Here is an 11,971-nt window from a genome sequence, read left to right on the forward strand (position 1 = left end):
GTGCTTATTTTAAAATTAATATCTCCAATTTTGACTACAATGGATAAAGAAATTTGACCGTTTGATCATCCCCAAATAAAACATAATGAGCCTGGGGTTGTACTTTAAGCTCCTTATGTATCTATTTTAATTTAAATAAGTAATGTCTGGGGTAGATAGCCATACATCTGAATATTTAATTGTATTATAACTATAAGAAAACATTAAAAATTTAAAACTAGCCGGGCAGTGGTGGCTCATATCTTTAATCCCAGCACTTGTGAGACAGAGGTAGTGGATTTCTGAGGCCAGCCTGGTCTACAGAGTGAGTTCCAGGACAGCCAGGATTATACAGAAAAAGCCTGTCTGGAAAAAAAATTAAAACTAAACAGTAGATGAAGTGTGCTTAATGTTTGAGAATGTCTGCTGACTATTCTGAATTTCGGCACAGGCTGTTCCTGTCTGGCTTACCATGCGCTGTGTCAGGAGCCCATCTTTCCTGTGACAGCAAGGGCTGTACTGCCGTGGGGTTTGATACTTATTGATTTATTATATTTCAGTATCATATCTGTCACCCACAGTCTTGAGAGTGTGCTCGGCAAGCCCCCATTTAACACACTTGGAACACGTCTGAAGTTTATTACTAAGGCTGGGAAGACGCTGGGATCGCCAGAAGCCACAATGTACGTTTTTAATCTCTTCAGATCCCCACATTACAAGCAGTACAGCCACTGGATGGCAAAACTAAAACCCATTTACAACAAAATTAGGTGATAAGGTAGCTCCCGAAAGCCTGTAACACAAGCAACCAAGAACAAAGCACTGACATCCACAGTAGCCGACACTTGTGTGATGGAGTGGAGATGAGCAAAGGCCTCGCCTGTACTTGAGACCAGGGCAGAAGGTGGCAGCTGAGTGAAGAGCAGGCACAGAGGGATTCTGTCCCTGCTCCAGCAGCAGGCAAGACCTGTAGTGAGGACAGAAGGAGCTAAAATGGGTTAGCCCCAACACACTCACATCCTGAAGCCAAGGCTTCCTTCCAGAGTTATATGTGCATGTTTGTCAGCCTGTGAAATATATGATATATGTACTTATTTGTCATGAAAAACTAAGCAGTCTTATAAAAAACAACATTTAATTGGGGCTGGCTTACAGGTTCAGTGGTTTAGTCCATTATCATCAAGGTGGGACCATGGCAGCATCCAGGCAGGCATAGCGCAGGCAGAGCTGAGAGTTCTACGTCTTCACCCAAAGGCCGCTAGTGGAAGACTGACTTCTAGGCACCTAGGGTGGGAGAATTAAGCCCACACCCACAGTGACACACCTACTCCAACCAGGTCACACCTCCAAATGGTGCCACTCCCTGGTCCAAGAATATACAAACCATCACAGTTGTTTTTGTTGTTGTTGTTGTTATTTGTTTGTTTGTTTGCTTTTAGTTTAATTTTTTACTTATTCACTTTACATTCCTATCACTACTCACCTACCAGTTACCCCTCCCACAATTCTTCCTCCATCTCTCCTCCCCTTCTCCTCTGAGAGAGTGCCCCCTTTCAGGGATTCCCCTCTACCCTGGCACTTCAAGTCTCTTTGAGGCTAGGGACTTCCTTTCCCACTGAGGTCAGATAAGGCAGCCCATATACTAGAACATATCCCATGTACAGGCAACAGCTTTTGGGATGGCCCCCACTCCAGTTGTTCAGGACTTACATGAAGACCAAGCTGCACATCTGCTACATATGTGCAAAGAGGCAGATCCAGCCCATGTATGGTGTTTGGTTGGTTGTTCAGACTCTTGGAGACCCCAAGAGTCCAGGTCAGTTGACTGTGTTGGTCTTCCTGTGGAGTGTCTATCCTCTTTGGGGCCTGCAATCCTTCCTCCTATTCTTCCACAAGAGTCCCTAAGCTCTGCCCACTGTTTGGCTGTGGGTGTCTGTATTTGTCTGAGTCAGCTGCTGGGTGGAGCCTCTCAGAGGACAGCCATGCTAGGCTCCTGTCTGCAAGCATAACAGAGTATCATTAACAGTGTCAGGGATTAGTGCTTGTCTATGGGATGGGCCTCAAGTTGGGCCAGTTATTGGTTGCCCATTCCCTTAGTCTCTGTTCCATCCCCCGTGCCTGCATTTCTTATAGACAGGATAGATATGTTTTGGGTTGAAAGTTTGTGGGTGGGTTGGTGTACCTATGGCTCCACTGGGGTTCCTGCCTGGCTACAGGAGGTAGCTTTTTCATGTTCCATATCCACAATTCTGTAAGTCACAGCTAAGGTCATCCCCATTGAGTCTTGGGCACCTCCCATATTCCAGGTTTCTGTCTTGTCCTGGAGATGCCACCCCCCACACACATCTCCACCCCTATCACCTGCAGATTCTTTCTCATGGTCATCTGTCCATCTCTTCTGTCCTTCCCCACACAATCTTATCCCAAGTAAGGGCTACTATATGTGGGTTTCTGTTTGGTTTTGCTTCTGAATCAGGGTTTCAGTATCTCAGGCTGACATCAAACTTGAGCTAAGAATGACCTGGACTTCTGGTCCTCTTGTTTTCACTATCTAAGTGCTGCTATGACAGGTGTGGACCACCACCCCTGGGTTATGTAGAGCTGAGGACTAAACCTAGGGTCTCAGGTATTCCAGACCAATACTCTACCACCCTCAACCACTCTTGCCTGGAATATGAATTGATAATAACACCATAAACTCTGAATTATTTTATGTTTAAAATGTGCGCGTTCCTGTGTCTTGTTCTTATTACATCTGGGTAGTCACACCACCAAGAAAGAAACAATTTCTTCAATATCAGGACACACTTGCTCTGGGGGAGAGAGGAGGTTGTCACTGGGACAGGTGTATGGAGAAGCTTCCGGGCCGGTGTTAGGTTGGCAAAGTTCTATGTCTTGTCTTGGGTGCTGGTTACAAAGGTGTTACCTTTGTATAATGACTCATTAAGTTCTCTTTGCATCTATTTTGACATCTGATTTTGTATCTATTTATTATCATTATGGAATTTTGTTTTGTTCAGTTAGATTTATTTTTATTGTTTTTGGTTGTGTGTATCTGCGTGAGTCTATATGTGCAGGTAAGTGCAGGTGTCCAAGGAGGTCAGAAGCACTGAATCCTCCTGGCGTGGGAGTTAGAAGGCCTCGTGTAGTTGCTGGGAACCAAGCCTTAGTCCCTTGAAAGAGCAGTAAGAACTCTTAGCTGCTGAACCATCTCTAGACCATGTAGAGAACCTCCTGGCTCTGCCTCTCAGGTGCTGAGATTGTAGGCATGTGCCACCATGCCCAGTATATTTTATTTTTATTTTTGTTTTGGTTTTTTTTTTTTTCTGCTGAGACAGTCTCATGGAGCCCAGGCTGGCCTTGAGGTAGCAATGTAGTCAAGGCTAGTCTTTAACTCCACATCCTTCCGCTCCCATGTCCCGCGGAGTTGGGTTTACAGGTCTGTACCATCATCCCTGGCTATACCTGTTTTATTCATATTTAATTTCTTTATTTTATCTTTGAGATTATAATCACACCATTTCCTCCTTCTCTTTCCTCCCACCAAACCCGTCCATATACCGGTCCTTGCTATTTTTCAAATCCATGGCCTCTTTTCCCTTGATTGCTATTTCATGTGTTTGTGTGTATACATTATATTCCTAAATATAACCTTCCTGATCTGTGTAGTGTTACTTGTACGTGTGGTATGTATATATTTTCAGGGCTGGTCATTTGGTGCTGGGTAACCCTGGGGAAGACTGTTTCTCCCAATTCCAGCACTTTTTAAAATTAGATATTTTCTTTATTTACATTTCAAATGCTATCCCGAAAGTTCCCTATTAGCCACCCCCCTGCAACCCTCCCTGCTCCCCTACCCACCCACTCCCACTTCTTGGCCCTGGAGTTCCCCTGTACTGGAGGATATAAAGTTTGCAAGACCAAGGGGCCTCTCTTCCCAATGATGGCCAACTAGGCCATCTTCTGCTACATATGCAGCTAGAAACACGAGCTCTGGGGTACTGGTTAGTTCATATTGTTGTTCCACCTATAGGGTTGCAGACCCCTTCAGCTTCTTGGGAACTTTCTCTAGCTCCTCCATTAGAGGCCCTGTGTTCCATCCAATAGGTGACTGTGAGCATCCACTTCTGTATTTGCCAGGCACTGGCATAGCCTCACACAAGACAGCTATTATCAGGTCCTTTCAGCAAAATCTTTCTGGCACATGCAATAGTGTCTGGGTTTGGTGTCTGATTATGGGATGGATCTCTGGGTGGGGTGGGGCAGTCTTTGGATGGTCCATCCTTTCATCTTAGCTCTAAACTTTGTCTCTGTAACTCCTTCCATGGGTATTTTGTTCCCTATTCTAAGGAGAAATGAAGTATCCACACTTTGGTCTTTGTTCTTCTTGAGCTTCATGTGTTTTGCAAATTGTATCTTGGGTATTCTAAGTTTCTGGGCTAATATCCACTTATTAGTGAGTGCATATCTAGTGACTTCTGTTGTGATTGGGTTACTTCACTCAGGATGATATCCTCCAGATACATCCATTTGCCCAAGAATTTCATAAATTCATTCTTTTTAATAGCTGAGTAGTACTCCATTGTGTAAATGTACCACATTTTCTGTATCCATTCCTCTGTTGAGGAGCATCTGGGTTCTTTCCAGCTTCTGGCTATTATAAATAAGGCTGCTATGAACATAGTGGAGCATGTGTCCTTCTTACCAGTTGGAACATCTTCTGGATATAGGCCCAGGAGAGGTATTGCTGGATCTTCTGTTAGTATTATGTCCAATTTTCTGAGGAACTGCCAGACTGATTTCCAGAGTGGTTGTACAAGCTTGCAATCCCACCAGCAATGGAGGAGTGTTCCTCTTTCTCCACATCCTCACCAGCATCTGCTGTCACCTGAATTTTTGACCTTAGCCATTCTGACTGGTGTGAGGTCAATTCCAGCATTCTTTAATTGCCTGTAGTTCTTTGTGTCTGACTCAGGCCTCATGAGCTTCCCCATCCACTTTGCATGTCTCTGTCCTTGCTTGGCTTAGGCAGCCATGTTGGTGAGCCTTTATAGGCAGAGCTTCTGACATTCCTAGGAGACACAGTCTCACAGCAAACGCCCGATCCTCTGGCTCTTACAGTCTTTCCTCTTTCCCTTCCACAGTGTTCCCTGAACCTTCGGTGCAGGGGTTATTTTGTAGATGTCCCCATAGGGACTGAGCCCCACAACTTTGCATTTCCTGTTTTATTTTTAAAGATATTTATTTATAATTTTCTTTTTTAAGTTTTAAAGTTTTACTACTATCATTTTGAGAGACAATCTCACTATGTAATCCTGGCTGGTCTAAAACTCTATAGACCAGGCTGGCCCCAAACTAGCAGAGGTCCACCTGCCTCTGCCTCCTGAGTGCTGGTATTAAAGATGTGGTCCACTTTGCCCAGCTATTATTTGGATTTTAAGACTTGTACAAAACACAAGAAGGTTTATCTGGCTCATGTACGTTGCTTTCACCATAGAACATTTGTTAACCTCTTCTGAAAATTCTAGTTTGACCTCATTGTCCACTGAGTTCAGCCAAAGTCTGTTCCTAGGATAACCTTAAATGATCAGCTGCTCAGTGTGAGGATAGCACTAAGAAACACCCAAGAGTGCTGGCGTCGGCAGCACATATACTAAAATTGGAACGATACAGAGAAGATTAGCATGACCCCTGCGCAAAGATGACACGCAAATTCGTGAAGCGGTCCATATTTTTCTCTGTATTAAAATCTAGTGAACCATGACTCAGAGCCAGCAGAGTAGGTTGTGTCTGTGGACTTGAGCACACCGTCAACATTGCTGTTCAGGAAATGATAATTTACGTCCATTCCAAGTTGTAAATGCTAGTCTTTTTTTTTTTTCCCCAATAAAAAGACTATTAATTTAAAAAAAGAAAAGAAAAGACACGCCCAAGAGGCCGCAAAGTGGAGGAGGATCACACACGTCCTTCTGGGTGAAATGTAATATTACTCAGAACTCTGGGCGCTAGATACAGGCATAGCAGCAGTAATATGGCGTCGTCACAAAATCTGAGTGGCTGGAGACCCTCTTGGCATCTGGCTCCAGTCTCCTTACTCAGAGTACACAGATGGAATAGCTTTGATCTATCCCATCCGCTGGCTTTAAGCTGCTCAGAGCTATTTGGAGATCAGTCCCGGGCAGCCTTAGGCCATCATCCCAGCTCTCTCTGAGCCACCTTTCTCATAGTGTCCAATAAAGCAAAGAAGCCACTGTGTGTCATAATTTGGTCCCTGTGAGGACTGAGACCAGAGTTCTGAAACTAGACCAGCCAATGTGCAAGTCCTTACAGAGGACAGGTTTCCTAGGATCCCAACTTCAAATACCATGTCCTATTTTAAGGCTAGATATTCAAACATGTGATCATCATGCCTATAGTGTAGTATCATGCTTTGTGGGAAGCCACAAATGCCATTACAAGATGGCGCTGGCTACCACTGGCCACCGCCCAAGATTATGGGTAAACAACCAATGAGCGCATGTGCATAAGAGTTTTTTGCCGAGTCACTGCCTGTCCCGAGGCATATTTATGAGGTAATGGTAGCATAACCAATCAGGTATGGACACGTCACTCCTAGGCCTATATAAGCAGCACCATTTCTGGGCTTGGGGTCTTTTCGCCTCTGTAATTGAGCTCTCCCAATAAACGTGTGCAGAAGGATCCTATTGTGATGTCATTCTTGCTGGCGAGTTGGGCGCTCACAATGCTTGGGGCTGTAGCGATGGCTCAGAGGTTAGCAGTGCATACTGCTGTTGCAAAGGAAATGAGGTTGGTTCCCATTAACCACACTGAAGAAATTCTCAATTGCCTATAACTACTATGCTGGTCTCTATGGGTATGGTACACATATGCACATATAAAAACGCATACATATTCCTAAATACAAATGAAATAAATCTTAAATTGTCTTTTGTCTTTCTTCTCTACCTAAGGAAGATGGTGTGCTGCTTGTGTAGGTAGGCCTGGCCGGTAGACGTAACATATCCCTAAATAGTTACATTAAAAGAAAGTAGATCTGGAGAGCTTTTGGATGTGTCTCTTAACCTCTAAGATTCCACTCAGATGGGAGTAAGCAGGTGGCAACTATTTAAATTCTATCAATTCTTTTTTCCTTTTTTGGACAGATTCTCATTAGGTGACCAAGTCTGGCCTTGAACTCTTGACTGCTCTGCCATAGCCTCCACGAGTTAAAAATCACAGGCTCATAACCGTGAAAACAGTGGGCTTTTTTTTTTTTGGTTCTTTAGAGACGGCTCAGCATCATTTCTCTGCTCTCCTTCAGAACGTTAGGTATCATTCCCCAATGGCTTCTGGACTGCGGACTTTTACCTCCCTTGTGGTTTCCCACAGGCAGCAGCCTTGGCTATGTATGCCTCTGGTCTTCATGGCATGCAGAGCCCTCCATATTTATTGAGTTGGCTGATTAATAGTTCAGTTTATTTATTCAAACAACAAATATTTAAAAAGGAACAATTTACACCTGTGGGCTATAGCCATGAGCCAGTCTGTGTACTCACAAACTTCTACTTTAGAGGCTGGGGTACAGGAAAACCCAGGGTACTTGTTTATTTTCCAAATTATGAAACTAGGAACCCTAAGATCTCTCTCTCTCCCTCTTCCCCTCCAACTCCCACTCCCCCTCCCCCTCTCCCTCTCCCCTCCCCCCCCCCTCTCTCTCCCTCTCCCCACCTCTCTCCCTGTCTCCCTCCCCCCATCTCTCTCTCTCTTTGATCTGGGTTTCTCTCTGTGTAGCCTTGACTGTCCTACATCACTCTGTAGACCAGGCTGGCCTCAAACTCAGAGACCGACTTGCCTCTGCTTCCCAGTGCTGGGATTAAAAGCGTGTGTCACCACCACCAGGCTTCCTAACATTAGCCAAAGAAAACAAAAATAAAAAAACAACAAAAAAAAACCTACCTCTTACAAACAGTTTCTGCCAAGTGAATGAAAAACAAAACAAACAAAACACAACAAAAACAAAAACAAAAACAAAACAGGAAAAGGACAGAGACCAAGCCAGGTTAACACCTATAAATTTTTTCTAGGTATTTCTCCCCTTCAGAGAAGTACATTTATCAAAAGGCTGACCATCTGAAGCACTGAGGTGGGTGCAAATGAACTCTTGGCTTGCCTTTGGCTTCCCACTGTCTCCCCATTGCCTTCCTTCAAATGTATAAGATTTTCTTTTCATTTTTCATTTTATTCTTAAGGCAGAATTTCAGGTAGCCCAGGCTAACCTTGAGTATGCTGTATACCCAAGGACAATCTTGAACTCCTGCTTCTCCTGCCTCTAGTACCCGGGGTGGGGTGGGGGGCTGGAATGTGGCATCACAGTGGGAAGAAATATTCTACTTTATATAATACACACACACACACACACATGCATGTGTGTACTGTGTGTCTCTGTATTAATTCAGGTCTCTTTCTCTTCCTACAGTCACAGTGGTTCCAGGTTTATTTAAGGTGACTGAGTGCCCTTTGTCCTCTGGGAAGATTTCTCAAAGGCAGGCTGTAAACATTTGTCTTTGAAACTCTCTTTCCTGGTGTCAGCCACGTTCTGGCCGTTCTGGCCTCTGTCAGCTCTTTGGGTTAGGCAGTTATCGCCTGGGGCTCTGGCTTCTCAGCCGAAGCTACCATTTCATGAAGCTGAAGTTTATCAAGGACCTTGTCAACAGTAATGCAGACTCTCAAACTGTGTCTCAGCAAAACAATTCTTAGCAGAAATGAGCTACTAAAGCAGTGAGTGTGGGCTAGGCGTGGTGGCAAGTGCCCATTATCCCACTCACTGTGACGCTGAAACAGAGATCCCCGAAGTTTAAGACCTACCTGGACAACATAGTGAGAGCCATTACAGAGACAAGGGAACAAATAAAAAGGCTGGGTAGCTCAGTGGGCATTGCATGGGCTTGAGGACCCAAGTTCAACTCAGAGCTCATGCCAGGAAGCCCAGGGTGGTGGCATAGACTTGTAATCTCAGTGCTGGCAAGATGGAGACAGGTGGATCCCCAGGGCTTGCTGGCCACAAGGTCTAGCTTAATAAGCAAATTTCAGGCCAAACAAGAGAATCCCGTTTCAATACAAGGTGGGTGGCACCTATGGAACAACCCCTGAGGTTGACCTCTGACCTCCACACACATGAGCATTCACATAGACATGTGCACTCACACATATAAAAACAAAATAAACATAATGATAGCAACAAAAAGTAGATATATTCATCCAAGACTAGCTGCTCAGACTTTGTTAGAATCCTAAAACCAAGGCAGGGCATGCATGCTGTGAAGGCTGACACACACTTTTAGTCCCAGCACTCAGGAGGCAGAGGCAGGGGGATCTCTGTGAGTTAGAGGCCAGCCTGGTCAATAGAGTGAGTTCCAAGTCATCTGAAACTATATACTAATATCCTTCCTCAATTAATTAACTAACCAACTAATCAATTGATTTTTTTAAAAAAACCCTCTTGTCTTAAAATTTATTTTTGGTAGATAGTAAGAATCTTCGTCTAAAAAAAGTACTTATGATTCAAGTTATTACAGGAGTCCATTAAATGTATATATATATGTATATATATGTGTGTGTGTGTGTATATATGTGTATATACATATATATGTGTGTATATATATATATATATATATATATATATATATATGCAAGCTCCTTGCAAATGGGAAAAAAAATGAGAAGTCCCAGGGTTGCCCTTGAGTGAATATAAATTAGCCCTCATGCCACTGTTGGCACTCCGCAGCTAACCTGGCAGGACAATGCTTACTGAAGGAGAGGGTTTAGCTTATTCTTTATATTCACCATTTCCAAACCCCTAATACTTAGATATTAGATTATCTCTAAAGATAAGGAAGCATTTTATGAGTATAAATAACAGGATTATAGCAAATCCTACAGGATTTTGAACCAGGATTAGTGTGGTCAAAATATAGTTCCTCAATCCAGGACTCGTGTAAGTAATTGCCCCCCACTCCCTGTGCATTATCTGAGTGATCCGATTACAGACAGATGGGAGATGAAAGTTTCAGAGAACGAACCAGACGTGTTTTTCTTGTTATAATCTCACAAACACTTTTAGTCCTTCCAAGACATGCGTGTACCGATCCATTCTTGATACCCAAAGAATGGCCGTCATGGGGTTACTGCTCTGGGGTGGAGTGGAGCTGTGTGTCTTGGGAAGATTATTAATCGGTTTCCTATGGGGTGACTGTTTCATTTGTGCCAACAGAAAGGGCATGTGGGGAACAGATGGCTGTCTTTCGGCACAGCTTGGCTCCAGATGACAGTGCCCTTCCCACGTTGAGCTTAGAGAAAGCACAAACCAACATGGCTGTGGGCAGTTGCCCAGTGACGACGGAAGCCATCCCACACAGCCTGCCTTGAACTTTATGCTTTGGTGTCATTTTGGCAGAGCGACTGGTTTCCCAACTGGGAGATTTGAAAAGATCCACAATCCTGAAGGTAAAGAGGAAAATACTCCAACCAGAAAGGTGAGAGCGAAGTGCATGTCCTCAGGAAGCACACTGGAGAAAATACTGAAATTGCTCTGCTGTCTTCCTTATTTGTACGAATGGAGTAACTGGTATGCAGTGACCTGGGTTGAACCTTAGGCCAAAAAAAATAGTTTTTTGGGTTTTTTTTTTTGTGTGCATGCGTGTGTGCCTGTACATGTGTTCGTGGGTGTGGTGCCTGCGTGCGTACCTGCGTGTGTGCGTGTTGTGCTGTGTTGCAGGGGCACTCACCCATGCTTGCTAACGTGAAGGTCAGAGTTCAACATTGTTCTCTTCCTCTGTCACTCTCCACCTTATTTTTCAAGGCTCGCTCAGTCACTGAGTCTAAAGCACACCATTTCAGCTGGACCTGCTAGCTAGCAAGTACCTGGTTTTACATAGGGATCTGAACTGTGGTCCTCACTCAGCAAGCATTTTTTACCCCTTAAGCCATCATGCCAGCCCGAGTGTTATCAAAGCAAAGTAGACTTGAGTGCATATATTAGATAGCTGAGTATCTCTGACCCTTCAAGATATAGAAACTTACAATCCCCAGGAGACAATACTATGATGTCTCTGACCTGTGAATCCAAACTATAATTTCTTCACGGAACATAGTTGAAATGCTCAGCTTTTCTGTTTCCATAGCTCACAAACTAGAGAACTTGCCTTATTTGTCTGACAAGAGAATGAAACTATTTTTTCCCCTCACTATGAGGTCAAGGATGATGTTGAATTCCTGATGCTACTGTCTTTACCTCCTATGTGCTGAGACTATAGGCCTGTGCCATCACACTTGGTTTATACAGTTGTTGGGAATCAAATCCAAGATTTTATATATGCTAGACAAGCACTGTACTGACTGAGCCAGGACCCACATCCTTGAAGAAGAGACAAGAAGGACTCAAGGACGTCTCAAGTAGGATTCATAATATCCATTGGTTGCTAAGTATTTAGGAGGCGGTCCCTTTAAAATTGGCCCCTGTTTTATTTAGCTATAATAAGGCATTCACATATACGTTCAGTCAGCAAGTATTAACGAGTCACTTAGACTGAGCCAGGCTTTGATCTGGGCCTCAGAATGTAATAATGATCAAAACATAAAAACTGTGGGCCTTTCCTCTGGTGTTCTTAAAAGTATGCTTCAGTGCTTGAACCAGATACATCAAACAAGTCCCAAGATGACCTCACTCAACTCTTGTGACTTAGCCTGTCTCTAAGCACTTCTGACTCTAACTTGTCCTTTGATTTCCTTTCTGACTTGTCTAGTCACTTCAGTTTCACACAATGACAAGTTTTAGAACAGATTCTGAATTTTGTGTTCCCGAATCTCTTCTTTTGCTGAGGTTCCCCAGAGAAGGAACCGCCCAGTATCAGACCTGGAGGCTTGTAAGTCCATGAGCAGTGGGCCCATGTCCGCTCTAAGTTAGGAGGATTAAAGTGCTGGTGTGCACCGCTTC

General features: G+C 43.9%; 1 non-coding gene across 1 annotated transcript; it reads left to right on the plus strand.

The window, feature by feature from the left end:
- Positions 1 to 5,608: 5,608 nt before the first annotated feature.
- Positions 5,609 to 5,715, plus strand: LOC115029814 (U6 spliceosomal RNA). Its single transcript, XR_003835372.1, has one exon. It is a non-coding gene; the product is annotated as a U6 spliceosomal RNA (small nuclear RNA).
- Positions 5,716 to 11,971: the final 6,256 nt, after the last annotated feature.

The sequence above is a fragment of the Mus caroli genome, unplaced genomic scaffold, assembly GCF_978045245.1.
Source record: "Mus caroli unplaced genomic scaffold, Mus_caroli_1 scaffold_18, whole genome shotgun sequence".
Classification (NCBI taxonomy): domain Eukaryota; kingdom Metazoa; phylum Chordata; class Mammalia; order Rodentia; family Muridae; genus Mus; species Mus caroli.